Source organism: Eleutherodactylus coqui, chromosome 8, assembly GCF_035609145.1.
Source record: "Eleutherodactylus coqui strain aEleCoq1 chromosome 8, aEleCoq1.hap1, whole genome shotgun sequence".
Taxonomy (NCBI): domain Eukaryota; kingdom Metazoa; phylum Chordata; class Amphibia; order Anura; family Eleutherodactylidae; genus Eleutherodactylus; species Eleutherodactylus coqui.
The window spans coordinates 53,106,307-53,119,087 of NC_089844.1; the positions used below are offsets into that span (position 1 = coordinate 53,106,307).

Genomic DNA, 12,781 nt, shown 5'->3' on the forward strand with positions numbered 1-12,781 from the left:
AAAATATCTTTCAATAATCACACTAGTGATGAGCAAACTTTTGAAAAGTTCAGCTTACCCAGTTCGGCAAACTTTTGCATAAAGTTTTGTTTGGTCCAATTTACTTCGAACTGAACCAGAACTTTACCAAAAGCCCTAAACTTGGTGTATAACACTAAGAGCCATAGAAGCCCTATACAAAACTCTGAGAGTGTTATACAGGGGTTTTAATTCTCTTAGACTGTGTTATACACTGATGTTCAGGACTAGTGTTGGGTAAACTAAATGACTAGAAACTTGTTTTTTGTGTAGAACTTTGCAAAATGTTTGGTTCGGGTTTGCGCTGAACCAAACTCTTAGCAAAGTTCAACCTGAAACAGGGTTCTATTGGTTCAAATCATTGAACTGTAGATACAAGCAATCATTTTGAAAGAAAAAATATTCAGCAAAGGCAGCACTCCTGGGATTAATATTAAAGATGGCATAGCACTATATGCGTGGAAAAGGATTTACCTGGCGTGAACGGGCTCCCCTGAGTTTGGGCAGTACATAACGTCTGAAATCCTGGTAGGCGATAATATAAGAATATGCAAATGTGTCCTCCCTGGTCAATGGGCATCCAAAAAGTGAAGGAGAGCATAAATGGGGACTCCAGATCAAATAGCGTGGAGAGAGCAAAATAGACAGAAGATCTAAAAACCCCAGTGCTCCAGGGGGCAGACCATAGATGGAATATAAAAGTAAGGGAGAAGACTTAGTTTACAGGGGATCTTAAGTAAGACCCCCCCTAATCCAAGTAAGCAGTGGTTTGTAATGGTGCTTCCAGTGGTGTTTAGTGAGAAAAAACCAGCAATGAGTAGATATCCAATATTTATTAAAACTACAAGGGCTAATAATAAGCCCTAAAACATACAGACAAAAATAAAAAACAGACATAGCAATAGCAATTATCAGGATAGGCAACGCTTTCTGTGTACTGTGACACCTTTATCAAACCATTATTGTTTTAATAAATATTGGATATCTACTTCTTGCTAGTTTTCCTTCACCAAACACCACTGGGAGCACTATTACAAACCACTGCCTACTTGGATTAGGGGGGTTCTTACCTAAGTCTTCTCCCTTAAATTTATATTCCATTTACTGTTTGCCCCCTGGAGCGCTGCACTTTTTATATCTTCTGTCTAATCATTTTGGAAGAATATACTTTTTTAGGTCAGTCTTTGACAACATAGGTTCCCTGAAGCCCTGTCGACTCTAGAAGCCTGAGGATGTTTGGCTAGGGGGCAATCAATGTACCAAACATACACTTGGAAAACCACACACTGTTTACTGAGAATTATAGAATTCTTTGCTCCCACTTAGGCCGGGTTTAAATGTGGGAGGCCCACAGCAAATTCTGGCCATGAGCCCGGCCGGTGGCCCTGCGTACCTGTTATTTCTGTATTGTGAATGACCGCGGCGGCTTGCCGGCGGCCATGCGCAGTACAATTTAGTTTTTTATTTATTTGTATTTCCCGCGCCATCGCTTAGCAATGATGTTAGTATCCACAGCTCATACGCAATGTTAATTGTGTATGGGCTGTGGGTTAGATGGCCTTCATTGACTGAATGAATGAAGTGGTCACCCTCCAGAATAGCACTGGAGCCCAAGGAAAGGTATGTTTGACTTTGGAACATGCAGCAATCATAACCAATGATTTTTTTTTCTTTATAACAATATCCAAAGAACCTTTACACTAATGCCTTATATGTAATGATTTGAGAAACAAACCAGGACCTTACATATCTCAAAATCCACTTTGTTCCCCCATGCATCACTGTCCAAATACCCACACATAACATAAACCTTGAGCGACAAAATCAGAGCTGTACAGGTAATTTGCCTGTCAATCATTGTGTGACTGTGAAGTAGTCACCGCTAAGGTCATTGTCATTTCCTAATAAATAGCAGACGGATGTTGACCTGTCTTCCAGTACAAACTCTCCTTTTTTCTTTTTTGTTGATAGAGTGGCAGCACTTGAAGTTTTTTTTCTCTATAGATGACAAGGAAGGAAGCGATGGATATTACACATTACTCATAGCTTGACATATCACTGATAAGCAGATAGCTTCACTTTCCAGAGAAATACAGGTACTTTAGAGAGTTCACACGTTTCTGTGTTTTTGGGCCGCAATCTGTTGATTTATGGCATTTCTTGGCTGTGTGATAAAACATGCATACGTTTTTTGTCTTGAGCAGTAATTATTGAAACATATTTCTATTAGAAGGTGTTATGTCTGTGCAGGGTGCGAGTATGGCACCCTCCATGGACATCACCAACATGTCAGACCAAGATGTAATTAATGTACGCAATGGATCAATATAGCCATGTATTATGTTACCAAAACTCGGGGAACAAAAAAAGGGTAAATAACAGTCATAGAAATATGGAGATAAGAACACTATCCCTAATCAACTTTGAAGCAGAGTGATCGCCCCGATAGGGGCAACCCCACATCAGGGACTTAAGGGGCCTAACCTGTTCCTAGATGGGGGAAAGGGAAGATGTTTAATGCAAAAGGAAAGAGCAGGGTACATAACACAGTATTTGGTAGAAGTAAATAAGCCCCTGCAGAATAAATAACCACAGAGAACAGGAGTCCACTGCCTCACCTCAGGCAGGACAATAACCTGCGCCCATGTAGAGGCGGGCATGGAATAAATATACTTTCATTATGGCTGATAGGCTGGCTAGGGGAGACACCTCCCTGTTGGCCAATCAGTTCACACTGGGCCTCCTAAGGAATTTCTGACAGATGACACCCCAGGGGCCTTCTGCAGTGACAGTCAGAAGGCACTCATCGGCATCCAGTGTTAAATGAAGGGATGCCTGTGTCGAAAGCATGGTTATGTGGATCGGGGCATATTGTGATGTCATCCCAGCTCCACTTCCTGATTGCAGCTGGTGCACCACAACAGAAGGCATGTTCTTCCCAACCTTTGACATAACATGTAGCTCCACCCAGCCAATGAGATGAATAGGATGTCTGAAACGAGTCTATCAATGGGTTCAAATTCAGAATATGAAGAATATTTGCATTATATGTCCCATTCTACGTATAACTAGTGATGGCAAAGTCGATTCACAAGGTTCGAGATTCGCAGACAATTTGCATTTTAAAGTATCAATGAAAAAGAGAATTTTTCAAAGATTCGCCCATCTCTGCTTATAATAAATTTATGATCAGGTTGAAAAATTGAGAAAGGTGCATGAAAAATGCAGAGTCACGATTAAAGAGTGAAATGGAACAGAATGGAAAAAGGGACAGAAGACAAATGATTATCACCACCTGAGCGAGGAGGTTTTCCGGACTATCATGGAGTATGCTTTGCTGATATATGGCAATGATAAGTCTGTATTTTACAGATATACTACTTCATGAGTACCAATGAATATACTGCATATCCACTCCTAAGGTAGAAATCTACTATATAACAAAAATAAATTGCTATAGTGTGATACATAAATCTCGATAGTTCTCAAATGGTCCAGAATTCATGGGTAAATAAAATGTGAATGTGTCTAAGGTAGTTTGTACGACGTGTTATCGGTCAGTCATCTAGATACAATATTTCTTTTCTGTTAAATGCTACTAAGCACTGTAAAAATAAATGCTTCTTGGCAGGAGCATAGCTAAAGGCTCATGGGCCAGGGTGCCAAGTTTATCTTGCCCCCCCCCCCCCCAACGTCTCTTAACCCCTTAACGCAGAGGCGTAACTTCAAGCTCCTGGGCCCCAATGCAAAACCTGTAACAGGACCCCCAACTATAATGCTTTATTCATAGTACTGGGCTCCCTATATGGAGAAGAGAGACCTTATGGCCCCCCTAAGGCTCCTGGGCCTGGGTGCAAATGCATCCCCTATAGTTATGCCAGTGCTCCTTGAATATAAAAGAACATAATAACGTTACTTTTCTACCTCTTGTCAATGGGTTGATAGGGGGAAGTCCCTGCACAGACACTCATCAATTGACAAAAGTGAAGCCGCGTTACATAGACGGTGGCACACTCTGGAGGACCCGGCACATCTGTGCTTTCTGCAGACAGACCATTGATTTTAGTGAGAAGGGTGTAATTCTTCATTTTCCCTTTGGTGGTGCTGCAGAATAATTGAATCGAACACGTGCTTCCAGCTATTCCCATATTTTATTTTACAGACAATCAGCTCATCATCAAGTGAATTGTTTATAAAAAAAGGGATTGTTCAAAAAAGGCAAATCCTCCACCCTCGCCCCCCACTCACTTGATTGTCACTGGATGTCTCCTATGTATATTGCAGTCATGTCCATGCAGTGCAGCCTTCTGTCTGATGCTTATTAGGCATCATCTTGATGTTGATATTTATCCTTGCTTTCTTTCACTTTTCTGTGCAATCAATTCTATTATGCATAAAATCACATTAACAGCTAGAGGCTGTTCCATCTCTGCCTATTGGGAGGACAGTATGATCATCACTACTATATATATTTACCTAAATAAGCTACAAACCATAACTATACAGTCAGGAGGCTGAACTATAATCTTCTTCTTTATAACTGTGTGACAGGAGCTTCTCATCATCATCAGTAACTATGATAGGAGTTTCTGTGTCCCCTCTAAAGAGCTTGTGTAATAGGTTTCATCACACAGGAATTATATTGATGGAAACATTGACTAACTTGAGAGAACATAAAGCCAAGTAAATCCCAGCTAGTCAGAATTGGGGGTCACATGTCCACCTGAGGACTCCAGGACGTTTCAAATAAATACTACCTAAAAGCCATGGTTTATTAGTCAGAGAGAATGATTCTGTTTTAGCCATGGCAAATGGCATTTTGCAGAGCATAAAGCATTGTAATGCTTCAGTTGGCATGTCCACTTTGCACCTTGCTTGTAAAAAACACCATGTGGTTGATAGGGTGGTACTACCCAGCAATGGGACCTTGTCTGACACCTTCTCACTAGCGGTAGTTGTGAGCTCTGGCACTGGCTGCCCTGCATACATTTTCTCTATCTGATCCCATTGCTAGTGCTGACATGATCCGGAACAGCTGTATACTAAATCCCTGCTAGGTCTTGGAATGCAGAGGTGTAACATGAGATCATGCAGAGCAGAGTGGACTGATAACCTCCGAAATCTAACAGGGAAAAAAAAAGATAAATTAAAAGCCCCAAATCTTTCTTTTTTTCCCTCTGTTTTTCCTTTTCTTTTTATCGTTAGTTCTGCAATTATTTTTTATGACTTTTGACTATTACCAGTCAATAACTGAATACATGATGTGTGGTCCAGGGTTGGAGCACCTGCATTGCTTGTGCTGTGCTCCACACTTAACATTCTGTCACATGCCTCTCTATTTCTACTCCACCTCCCCTCTCACAGCTTCCAATCTTAGGCTGCCTCTGGATTTCCTGTACATGAGCGGAAATCAATTGCGATTTTCCGCTTGTTGAGGATAAAATCGCAGCATGCTCTATTTTAGTGCGGGTTCCGACCCATAGCCCTTTCGCAATGACATTGCGGAAAGGTCGTGGGTACCCGTGTCATCACCTAGTGACGCAGGAAAAGCAGGGATTGAAAAAAACAAAACTGTACTGCACATGTCCAGCGGCTCGCCATGCAGACCATCTGCAAAACAGAAAGAAGAAAGAAATGATAGGTACACATGGATGCCGGCTGGGCACAGGGTTGGAATCCGCCGTGGGCTCCCACATGCCGAATCCAACCCGACTGTGTGCAACCGGCCTTACCGACTCAGAGCTGGAAAGAAATTGCAGCTGCATTTCCCTCCTCTCCCTTCTTGTATTGACTGCATTGCTTTACAAGCTATATATTGTATATTACAAAATGGCATGTATTCTCATGGACTACTAATTTATAGAAAACAATGTATGATGATAGATACTATAGACTTTCGCTTTTAGTTAGTTGAAATTTATTATCATTGGTCAGATGAGTGAACTTTTCAATAGTTCAGTTCAGCCGATTCACCTAACTTCGTTGAAACATTTGGTTTAGTCTGAACTAGTTTGAACCAAACCAGAAGTTCATAAACCCATAAAACTAATGCTGAACCCTGTATAAAGTCCTATTTACATGCAAAGATTATAATCTTTCAAACGATTGAAAGATTGACCGATTTAGCAATTTATTTACATACAATGGCCGTTAACATGTTATCAACTTCATTTGCATGTAAAATGGCCTCCAGGAGCTGTTTGCAGAGCCCAGCATGTGTTTAAACACATGCCCAGCTATGTAAACCAGCTGCCACATATTCCATGGTTCTCTCCCAGCTTGTATAAACATGCTGCAGAGATAACAGTGTGCCGTCTATTGAGAGATAAATATGTTTGCTTTATCTCTCAGTAGCTGAACTATGGATTTTAAGTTCACCTTAAAATCATTGTACAAAGGAAAATGCACGATACCCGCGTTTACATGCAACAATTATCACTCATTTTTGGTCATTTGAATGAATTTTTAGCAATAATTGTTATGTGTAACTGGGCCTTTAAAATGTGGTGGTTCTACTTCAATGAATGCAGCTCAGTGATTAGCACTGTTGACTTGCACTACTGGGTCAAACCTGACCAAGGACAACATCCGCATGAAATTGGAAAACTCCATGCAGATGTTATCTACAATAAGATTTGAACCTAGGACCCCAGTACTGCAAAACAACAGCACTAAACACTGAGCTACATCCATTGAAGGTCCACCAACATGCAGCTCTTAGGCATTGTTCAATACTAGTTTTAGGGGGTTTTGTGAACTTCCAGTTTGGCCAAAACAAACCTCCTCAGATTCTGGTTCTCACTGAACTTTATGCCTTTTTCTGGATCAACATGGTAAGATTATAGGGTGCATTTGTTGACTCGTGTCTTTCTTTTTTAAACCTTATCAACGACTGTATTTAACTAATATAGTAAGTGAATGACTCCCAAGTCAGAGACAAGATTTAAAACTCTCATATTCTACTATGGTGAGTTATTTTGCGAACTGACCTAATACAATTATTAATTTTTAGTACTTTAGCTGTGTGAGCTTCACTTATTGTAATTTGGCTTTGGCATAATTCCATACACGGTTAATCTGTCATGTAGGATGGAGAGCTTCTCATGATCACAGACTAGAAGCCTATTATGTAGGTATCGATAAGGTAACACGATGTGCTTTGTATATGTAAACCATACTTAGGAAAGCATTCCACTTGTTCCACTGATAACACTGAGAAATCAGTAAAAGTAGATTGAGGTTATAAGAGCAGCCAGCGAGGTTAGGTAAGAGGGCTCAGTCATTCTGTCTTGTAATGAATTATTTGCCCAATAAGGGATTACGGTACCGCTCTCTATTCATGTTTATTCAGCCTAGACTCGCACTTCCTGGAGATTAGTGTAAGGCTTGTAGCATAATTATTATTTTTTCTTTTTAATTACAGATGTTTTTGTCATGGGCTTTTATCAGCAGCGTGAAGTCAGGCTACATTGTTCTCTAGTACATTTCCTCTTAGCGTTTCCGAAAACACAGGTATCACTTGGTATATTCTTTCCATGCTAGAAATCCATAGTTTTTATTCTATCTTAGATTATGAGATTATTTCCTGTTGTTGCTTATATAGGGCCAACATAGTCTGCTGAAGCCCTATACCGAAATTGTCACCATTCACATCAATCCATGTCTTCAGTGGGATTCACTTATCTGAACCATGCATAGGTCCAGTTTTATAGAAAACTGATTGATCAGTAAGAAGGAAACTGGGGAGCCTGGAACAAGCATAGGGAAACACAAACTTCAGGCAGATATTGTACTTAGTTAGGTAAAAAAAAACACAGGACTACAGCGCTACAAAGTCAACTAATTTATTCATGTTAAACCAACCCTCCGGTTTTAGGGCAAAATTCTGTCCTGGAAACTAAGGGGATATCATATAATACTTTCAGTTGTTTTTCTCTACCGACCCTCTAATCTGCTGGTTCTGGCTCCTACTTTTGGCCATACAACATGCCCAAAGCAATCTTTGGACTACCTAATCCCTAATATGACCAGCACTGGCCAATCAAAGAACGGGGCAGTGAGCATTAAGTAGAAAGGAAGTTGCCGCAGCCATCTTGGATAGCCGAAAACAAGGCCCAAATCCAGAAAATCGGATGCATGGCAGCAGAAGCGTAACTTGAAACTTCTAGGCCCCAATGCAAAACCTATAACAGGGCCCCAACTATAATGCTTTATTCATAGTATTGGGCTCCCTATATGGAGAAGAAAGGCCTTATGGGCCCCCTAAGGCTCCTGGGTCCGGGTGCAACCGCATCCCCTATAGTTATGCCCCTGCATGGCAGAGAGGACCAACTGCAGATCACTTACCCTCTGCCCGTCCTGTCTTGAGACAGAACTTTGTCCCGAAACCAGAGGGTCACTTTAATTATACTCTACACATTTCTACAATGCTATTATATCCTGCAGTGATGTACTGAAAACATATACTGCACAGTGGCCTCTGTCATACTTCAACTTTCAGCTTATTGCCGTTAGGTTAGTTATTATTTGTCTTTCATGAAAAAGCAAAGAACCTATGGGAAAACACATAATGCATACTCAATTCATAAAGCCGTAGAACCATAGAATGGTAGAGTTGGAAGGGACCTCTAGGGTCATCGGGTCCAACCCCCTGCTTAGTGCAGGATTCACTAAAAGGTTTTAGGCAGGAGGTAGCCCCTACTGATCCACTATTGGTAATCTTTCCTTTCAAAAGGCCACTGTACCTTTTGACCGGACAACCCCTTAAAGTGTCAAGTTAAACTTTGCTAAATGTGTAAGTGTGATCATGATGCATAAATTGTGTCCATACAAATGTAACACGTGATTAATCTCTATGCATCTGTAGAAATCATTGCTGGACGGGCCGGATGATGGGATCCGATCGTTCCTTCCTATTTTATCCCATGAGACTCGAGTAAATCCTCAGCTCTTGTATGTGCTGTTCATGCTGCTGGCTTCCAGTTACTTGCTGTGTATACTGTAACTTTACTGTCACAACAGAAATCTCTACGAAAATCTGATTTATTGTAATGCGGTTCCAATTACCATGAAGTGGACTCGACAGTAATCATGAAACTTTTTACCACAACGTAACACAGTTATAAGCGACTGCCGGCATGCCTTGAAAGCCATTTGTTTCACAATTAGTTTAGTCAATCATCCTTTTATATCTGTTCATTTTAATTTGCCGGCCTCTTCTGGCCTTCCTGTGCCAATCATCATGTGCAAAAGGATGAGATACTGTAGATGTGGTGATTAGCGGATGAGCTTCGGCTTTGAAAACAAAGGCTCTCCTACAGAAATAGGCATAACCGGTATCACTCCCTCATTTGTGGAAGACTTATTGTGCGATGTGAGGACTTATTCACACCGACGGGTTTAACATCCAAGTTGGAATCTGATAGAACTCGGACCATTAAAATGAATGTTTGTATTCACATGTGATTTGTTTTCAGGGACCAATGGTCAGTGCAAAAAAAAAATCACAGCATGTCCTATTCTGGTGTAATTCATGGACCAGATTCGACCACTCAAGGTAATAGGTGCGTTAAGAAAACGGAATGCACTCACATGGCAAAGTCAGTGTGTTCCATTATTTTTCACGCACCCATTGACTTGAATGGAAGTTTTAAATTAAAGGGGTTGTTTCACTTCTTAGTATTGATGACTGCTTGTGAGCCCGGCAAATCAGTTGCTTCCTGAAGCCGGTCACTTTGTATATGGAGTTGTATTTTTGTAGAGAACAGACAGCTCCATACATTGTATAATGGCAGTCGCTGGTACTGCATGCTGTGTCCTATTGAAGTGACTGGGTTTTAGCATGTAATACCAGCCACAGCCACAGCATAATGTACGGAGCTGTCTACTTCCAGCACAAAGACGGCTCCATACACACAATAAACAGGCCGAGGAAACAGCTGAGTACCAGTGGTCACAATCAGTGGACCCCTGCCGATCTGCTAATGATGACCTATCCCGATGATAGGTCATCAATAATAAGAAGTGGAACAACTCTTTAAAGTTTCTGTAAGAATTGTGTAAGACTTCAATTTCTCATAATACAAATTCAATACATTTTCTTGACATACCAGAAAAGTGCTCAACAGGCCACCCTTGTGAAAAACTGATGAAATTCACATAACATTTGCGCATAAGAATGCAATCACTGAACAAAAACGTACGCAAAACGCACATATACTCAGAGTGAATCCTTCCGTTTTTCACTGACTAAAATTGCACCAAAATTGCATTAACTAATGTGAATAAGGCCACAGTATATTCCAAATTAGTATATAGATAAATAAGGCATGCACATATAGGATGTGTCCAACCTTAAAGGTGTTGTCTCACTTCTTATTATTGATAACCTATCCTCAGGATAGATAGCAGATCGTCAGGGGGCCACTGCTCATGACCCATACCAATCACTTGTTTCCCAGAGCCTGTTACTTTGTGTACAGAGTCGTATTTGGGTAGAAAGCAGACAGCTCTGTATATTGCACAGTGGCACTGGCTGGTACTGCATGCTGCATCCTATTGAAGTGAATGGGACTCCTCATCCAATACTAGCCATGGCCACTGTGCAATGTACAGAGATGTCTGCTTCAGCATAAAGACTGCTCTATACACACAGTGAATAGGCCATGGAAATAGCTGATTGTCAGTGGTCATGAGCAGCGGACCCCTGCCGATCTGCTACTGATGAACTATCCCAATGATGGTCATCAATAGTAAGAAGTGGAACAACCCCTTTAAGTTTCAATAGTGGCCCTTCAGTGGTTGTGATGTGCTTTGCGGCCTGTTGAGCACTTTGCTGGTATGTCAAGAAAATGTATTAAATTTGTATTATGAGAAATTGAAGTCTTCCACAATTCTTATGGAAACTTAAAAGGGTTGTTCCGCTTCTTATTATTGATGACCTATCATTGGGATAGGTCATCATTAGCAGATCGGCAGGGGTCCGCTGCTTGTGACCACTGGTACTCAGCTGTTTCCTCGGCCTGTTTATTGTGTGTATGGAGCTGTCTTTGTGCTGGAACTAGACAGCTCCATACATTATGCTGTGGCTGTGGCTGGTATTACATGCGGAAACCCAGTCACTTCAATAGGACACAGCATGCAGTACCAGCCACTGCCATTGTGCAATGTATGGAGCTGTCTGTTCTCTGCAAAAATACAACTCCGTATACAAAATGACCGGCAACTGATTTGCTGGGCTCACAAGCAGTCAGCACTACTAAGAAGTGACCCAACCCCTTTAAGATTATGCAAGAATTCTGAAAGACTTCAATTTCTTATAACACAAATTCAATACATTTTCTTGACATACTAGCCAAGTGCTCAACAGGCCAGAAAGCACATCACAACCACTAGACAAATATAGCCTATACAGCTCCCAACAGAGGATCACAAAATCATGTTTTTTTCAGAGCTGCTCAGCCCATGACACACATCCAGGATATTCCGAGTTAAGAGCAAAAGGAAGGAAAGACACAACTGTAGGACAAGAGTAGCAGAGTGTATCAATACTCTTTACTTGCCCCTCAGGTATTAACTGCCATGTACTTAGGGGTGTACCAGAGACAAGGGGGGTTATGGGATCAAGCCCCTCTTTGATACAGCCTACTTTTTGAAAGCTGTCAATAGGAGGGGACTCTTACCATATATGAATGTATTCCTAAATCCATGTACCGTCTGCTATCCCTACCTACAAACTGTATGGTAACATATGCAATACGGTTATAAGTGCCTTCATTTTCTTTGAAATGTAGAATTACATAAAAATTACATAAAAGATCAGAAGTTGAACGTCTCATTGGAATTATAATACCGCTATAGAAACCCGAAAAAATGTATTTCACATTGATGACTCCCTTTCTTCATTCAATATAAGGGTAGGCCCCGCAAATGGATGTGCGGAGAACACATCAGAATGTGTTTCGTTATACAGTGCATTGTGCATCGGAAGAACACAATGCAGGGTATACAGCGTGCAGAATATTCCAGGAGAATAGGCATAGACGTCTCTTTATATCAGTAGCCAGGAAAGACTTGTATAGAAATTGTCATCCAGTTTGTCTGTCATCTAGATGATTTCTAAGTATCATATCAATTGAAACAGTGTTTCATCTCTTGTCTGTCCAGTCCATTTAAAATTAACCAGACTCGGAGAAGGTTACATCGATGAAGTTTGTTTTCCACTGTATGAGAATAGTTGGACTTCTTTAAAGGGAAAGCGTCATCATCTTTGAACCCCATAAACTACATGATGGGGCTCAAAGGCAAGGAATTGGGGAGTCCAGGGAACTGTGTTTCATACACTCCGGGTGCCCTGTTTTTGTGCTGTGTCCCCACAAATTTGGTGAGCGCACCCAGCATGACTGATGTGTACAAAGCTGTCTGAAACCAGTCAGCTATGTGCATGTGCCAACTTTATGGGGACACAATTCAGGAACAGGACACCCGGTGAGTATGAAACACAGCCCTCCCGACTCTGTTACCTCACCTTGGAGCTCAGAATGTTCTTTAAGGGGCTCAAAGGTGATGACGGGTTCCTATAACCCTTTCAGTGGCAGGTTTATTATTGCCATGTCATGCCTCACAGGGCAGGTTTTTTAAATGAGTCAACAATGCAATTTAATCTCGCAAGTATTTGAAAGTACTGGACTACTTTGACAGTTAGTATTATGGCAGGCAACTCTCCGGGGCTTGCTGCGCTGAGTATGCAGTAAAAACCCCGGAA

General features: G+C 41.2%; 1 protein-coding gene across 1 annotated transcript in view; it reads left to right on the forward strand.

The window, feature by feature from the left end:
* Window positions 1-12,781, forward strand: part of ERBB4 (erb-b2 receptor tyrosine kinase 4) — a 1,004,693-nt gene that overhangs the window by 181,889 nt on the left and 810,023 nt on the right. The window lies entirely within an intron of this gene.